Genomic DNA, 6,000 nt, shown 5'->3' with positions numbered 1-6,000 from the left:
GCTTAGAATTGCTTTTGCTATTCTGGGTCTTTTATTTTTCCATATGAATTTCATGATTGCTTTATCTATTTCTACAAGAAATGCCGTTGGGATTTTTTTTTTCTTTCTTGTTTTTTTTTTTTTTTCCAAGTCAAATATAACAACCAATGTCCCAAACCTTGTTTTCTGCATTGAGAATAAAGAAGCTGTTGATACCAGCAGGACACCTGCAGCCAATCAAAGAAAAGACCATTTCCCACTGTCAGCCAATCATAATCCTTTTCCAGTTTAAGCAGCCAATTGGGCCTCTTCACATTCCTAAAATATGACCTAAATAAAGCACCAGAGCTCGGAGAGCTTCCTGGGAAGCCTGATACCGAGGCGCAAATTTTTTAAAAAATAAGAGTCAGAAATAAAAATAAAAGGTTTCCATTGGTCAAGGTTTAAAAATAAAAAGGTTTCTTCCTGAAGCCAATCACGAGTCCATCCCTTTAAGCCAATCGAAAACGCACCACTGGTGTCTCCCTTGATGCCAGCCCTGCTGAGCGGCTGTGGCAATAGCTGTTGGGGGGCTGAGGGGTAGGAGGAGGAGGAGGGAGGGATGGTGGTCTGCTGCCACTCAGCCAGCCCAGGAGCCACACAGATCTCTTGGCCCTTGACAGTTTCCAGGGTGTTCCAAGGAGTTTACAGCTATTGCCTCCGGTCCTCCGTCTCCGACCTGGAAAACGCCATCACCACATCCTGGGCACCTTCCTGGGGTTGTGTCCTTAGCCAGCACAACCTCTACTCCCTGGTCGATAGAGTGCTGTGGCAGCTGGCTGAGCTGGCTGCTGACCACTCCCGCATAGGTGCGCAGGAACTCCTCCTCGCTGGCTGTCAGGTTTGATCCCATCTTCCTCAGCATGAGCAGCACTCGGACCTTCTGCTGAATGTACATCTCCTCCGGACTCTTCCCGGTGCTCCTTCACGGTTCATCCCCCTGGCCCAGCTCTTGGGACTCCTGCTTCTGAAAATTCACTTCAGGCAAACAGGTGCTCAACTGTTAGGGAAGGCTGTGGCTGGGGAGAAATAAGAAGCTGCCGCCCTGGGCTGCCTGACCCGGCAGGCTGGCGGGGGCTGCGGGTCCGGGGCGCTGAGCGCAGCGGCCTGTTCGGGGCGCGCTCAGCCGGAGCAGCTGAGGCAGCGGCGGCGGAGGCAGCAGCAGCAGCGGGAGCTGCCGCCTCAGCCTCCGCCTTCCACTCCGTGAGTCACCGCTGCGGGGTGGGAGGGAGGCGCCAGGCCGCGGGGGAGGGACCAGCGGAGGGGGCGGCATCTGGCTCCGCGTGGGCGCGGAGGCACAGCAACGGCCCCGTTGGGATTTTGATTGGCATTGCATTAAACCTATAGAGAACTTTTGGTAATATCGCCATTTTGATGATGTTAGTTCTGCCTATCCATGAACAGGGAATATTTTTCCATCTTCTAAGATCTTCTTCTACTTCTCTCTTTAGGGTTCTGTAGTTTTCATTGTATAAATCTTTCACCTCTTTTGTTAGGTTGATTCCCAAGTATTTTATTTTATTTTATTTTTTTGAGGATATTGTGAATGGAGTGTTTTTCCTCATTTCCGTTTCAGAAGTTTTGACGCTGATGTACAGAAATGCCTTTGATTTATGCGTGTTGATTTTATATCCTGCCACTTTGCTGAATTCATTTATTAGTTCTAGTAGTTTTTTTGTAGACCCTTTTGGGTCTTCTAGGTATAGAATCATGTCATCCGCAAATAGTGATAATTTAAGTTCTTCTTTTCCTATTTTTATGCCTTTAATTTCTTTCTTCTGTCTAATTGCTCTGGCCAGTGTTTCGAGAACTATATTGATTTTAGAGGGAATGCCTTCAATTTTTCTCCATTCAGAATGATGCTAGCCTGAGGCTTAGCATAGATAGCTTTTACAATGTCGAGGTAAGTTCCTGTTATCCCTAGTTTTTCTAATGTTTTGAACATAAAGGGATGCTGTACTTTGTCGAATGCTTTTTCTGCGTCTATCGAGATGATCATATGGTTCTTATCTTTAAGTCTATTAATGTGGTGAATAACATTTATTGATTTCCGTATCTTGATAGAGTTACTATCATATAGTATACACAGTTTTTTGTATCCTATTTTTTCTTTAACTTTATAATTTAAATGTTTTCCAATACTATTTTAAGCTTTTCATAGACATTGGTATTGTCTTCCTTTTATAATGAATGGTTGGGATATTTCTTAGCATCATTAATTTCTTTGGACACAATCCCATGATCTAAAAATCAGAGTGAAGCAAATTAAACAAGCTCTGCCATTTCCCGACTACCCTTTCAGTGACACCCAATTTTAGTCCCTTCTTTCAACATTCAACAAATAAGCTGGCTTTTTTTTTAAGCATATTGTAGTTTTTATTCAATAACACCACTAATATTTAATTTTTTATTGAAATCTTGCGTAGAGAGACATGTGAAGGCAGAGGGTTGCATTTGCTGACATAGAACTTGGCTGAGTAAGATCAAGAGTGGGATGGGGAAAAAATGGGATAGGGCAGGGATTTAAAGAAGTTCAACATTGGTTTTATTTTTTAAAACTATCTTTGTGTGGAAATTAGATTTCATTTTCCTCTTATTAAAACACAGCTTGAATACTTTGTTTCTGTGTTGTCTAAGAAAGGTTGAAAACTTGTATCATGAGTCATTTATGTTTTTCATTTGGAATCTGTGATTGTATTAAATGTATTGTTGATGGCTAAACTATGGAACCAACCAACCTAGATGCCCATCAACAGATGAATGGACAAAGAAATTGTGCTATATATACACAATGGAAGATTACTCAGCCATAAAGAAGAATGACCTTATGACATTTGCCAATAAATAGGTAGATCTGGAGAATATGTTGCTAAGCGAAATAAGACAATCCCCAAAACCAAAAATCAAATGTTTTTGCTGATATGTGAAAGCTAAACCACAATAAAGCAGGGAAAAGGGGAAGAAGAAAAGTTCAATAGATTAGACAAATGGGAATGAAAGGAAGAGAAGGGAGATGAGGAAGGGAAAGACAGTAGAATAAATCTAGCATAATTTTCCTGTGAACACATATGAAAATACCTAAATGCATACCACCATCATGCCCACCTACAAATATGGAGTTGTAATTAAGATAAAATATATCCTATGCTTTTATAATTTATCAAAATGTATTCTACTGTCATGTATAACTAAGAAGAACCAATGAAATAAATTTTTTAAAAAATATTGTTGAGGGCTGTGGTTGTGGCTCAGTGGTAGCATGCATGAGGCTCTGGGTTCAATCCTCAGCACCACATAAAAATCAAATAAAGGTATTGTGTCCATCTACTAAAAAAAAAAAAAAAAAAAAAAGTATTGTTGAGACTGACATTTCCTATTTTGAATTTTTTTTAAAAGCTGTTTTTTAATACATTAAATGATACTAAGTAAAGGTGGGGAGGAAGGAAGAAACCAAAGGAGAGACTAAATAGAATATCTGAATTTAAAAGTGCAGTAACTGAGATTTTAAAAATTCACCAAGGTTAGGAACAATGGTACACACCTATAATCCAGTTACTCAGGAGACAGAGGCATGAAGATCACTAGTTCAAGGCCAGCCTCAGCAATTTAGCAAGACCCTATCTCAAAATTTAAAAAGGATGGGGGCTGTGGCGCAGTGCTAAAGCATCCCTTGGGTTCAATTCCCAGTACCACAAACAAACAGACAATAAATAAATAAATAAATAAATAGATGGTTGAAAGGATGTGGCTCAGAGGTAAAATACTCTTGAGTTCAATCCCCAGTAATGAAAAAGAAGAAGAAGAAGGAGAAGAATGATCTAGGAGCCAGCATCTGGCAAGGGCCTTCTTGCTGCATTATCCTATAGAGAAGGCAAAAACACAAGAGACAAAAGGGGGTCAAACTTGCCCTTTTATGAGGAAATGTTCCCACAATTAAGGCATTAATGCATGAGGTCAGAGTCCTCATAACTTAATTACCTCCCATTAGGATCCATCCCCTAACACTGTTGCACAGAAGTGTTAAGTTTCCAATACACACTTTTGGGAGGACACATTCAGAATTCAAAATATGATATTTTCTTACCAAACTTCCAGAATTTCAAGCCAATCCCAAAGAACCAAAAGTCAAATGTTTTCTCTGATATGCAGATGCTAATTCAAAATAGAGGGGAGTGAAGAGAGGGGATGGGGTAGGGGGTAGGAATGATAGTAGAATGAATAGGACATTACCCTTTGTCCACGTATGATTACATGACTATGTACATCATGTACAATCAGATGAATTAAAAGTTCTTCATTTATGTATGATGTGTCAAAATGCATTCTACTGTCAGGTATAACTAATTAGAACAAATTAAAAATTTAATATATTAAATTTTTTAAATTCTGGAATTTCATAGAGAAAAAAAGATAAGAGATTTTTAAATTCAAAGTTTTCTTTATAACATAGAAGAAGCCAATAATTCTGAAGTAAAGTCCAATCTAAATGCTGAGATATGAGAGTTTCTTTTCTTTGTGTGTGTGTGGAGTGGGGAGCAGTATTGGAGATTTAACCCAGGTCACTTTACCAATGAGCTACATCCCCACCCTATTTTTAAAATTTTATTTGAGACAGGGTCTCACTAAGTTTCTGAGACTGGCCTCACACTTGCAATCCTCCTGTCTTAGACTCCCAAATCACTAGGATTACAGGCACTCACCATTACATCTGGCTTAAAGATTTTTCAGTAGTAAATACAGATCCTCCTGATACTGTCTCATCAGATCATATTCAAAACCTAAAGTTCAACTGTAAGAGCCTAAATGTTTATATGAAACAACATATTGAATGAAACTGGTACCATTATTCAATACTTGGTTAACATAAATACTATTACTTCATTACCTAATAGTTATAAAATAAAGCATGCTGTTACTTTGCAGGAACAAAAAGATTATAAAGGATAGGGGAAATTTTATGTTCTTTTTAGATATCTATACAAATGTGATAAAACTGTTAAAATAAAAAACAAGAAAACTATACACTGCACAGAGTAGTGAATCCCTTCAAGGAAGAAGCAGTAAGGAGGGACAGAGAAGTGGACACAAGATGGAGTCAGTGGTTTGTTCTAGATCTTGGGATCCATAGTAGGTTAACGAGTATGTGATGGATCATTAGTGATATAATTTGTACTTGTATGATATTTATTCTTTTTGTGTATTAAGTTTTGTTAAAAATACAATTTACATTCCACTGTCATATATAAATAAAATTAATTTTAAGAAATTTTAAAAATACAATTTACAAATAATTATGTGCCTGCCTTTGACCCAGAAATTCTACTTATAGAATTGTATGTCGGTATACTTGTATGGTATAAAATAGCAGATGTATGAGGATATCTACTGCAGTATTATTTTTAATAGCAAATTATTAGAAATAAAATTAATAAGGGAGTAGTACAATAAGTAAAGGTACATACAGTGGAACATGTATGTAGCCTTTGAAAAGAGGTAACTTCAAACACATTCATATGGAACAATCTCTTAGCAAATGAACCAAATGAGGTAATATGCCTGTATTGTGTTCTAAAAGTAAGGACATTACATGTTTATAGTTATTTATATTTGTATATGTGCCAATTATCAACATATTGGCTCTCCACTCCAAATTCAACTTCTATAATTTCTCTGCATTAATGGACAGAAATCTTTCAAATATTTCTCCTTTGTAGTAAGTAAGAGAGCTCTGGGAAAACATCACAGGAGAAAGGGGCTTCTCTTCTGAATCCACTGTTGCCAGGTGCAGGTGTAAAGATAAGCTAGTTGTGTTCTGCCCCTTCCAGGTGTCTAGAATACATAGCAACCCCACAGCCCAACCCAGCTGTTGATCACCTTCCTACAGCCAATTCAACATAGACACCCCATGCTACAGATCTCTCACCCACAGTTCCCTCTGATCACCTGCAGCCCCAAAAGATTTTCCCCTACAGCTCTCCCAGC

Source organism: Callospermophilus lateralis, chromosome 6 (genome assembly GCF_048772815.1).
Source record: "Callospermophilus lateralis isolate mCalLat2 chromosome 6, mCalLat2.hap1, whole genome shotgun sequence".
In the NCBI taxonomy this organism is placed as follows: domain Eukaryota; kingdom Metazoa; phylum Chordata; class Mammalia; order Rodentia; family Sciuridae; genus Callospermophilus; species Callospermophilus lateralis.
The sequence above is the reverse complement of the archived record's forward strand: the minus strand, read 5'-3'. Positions refer to the sequence as shown.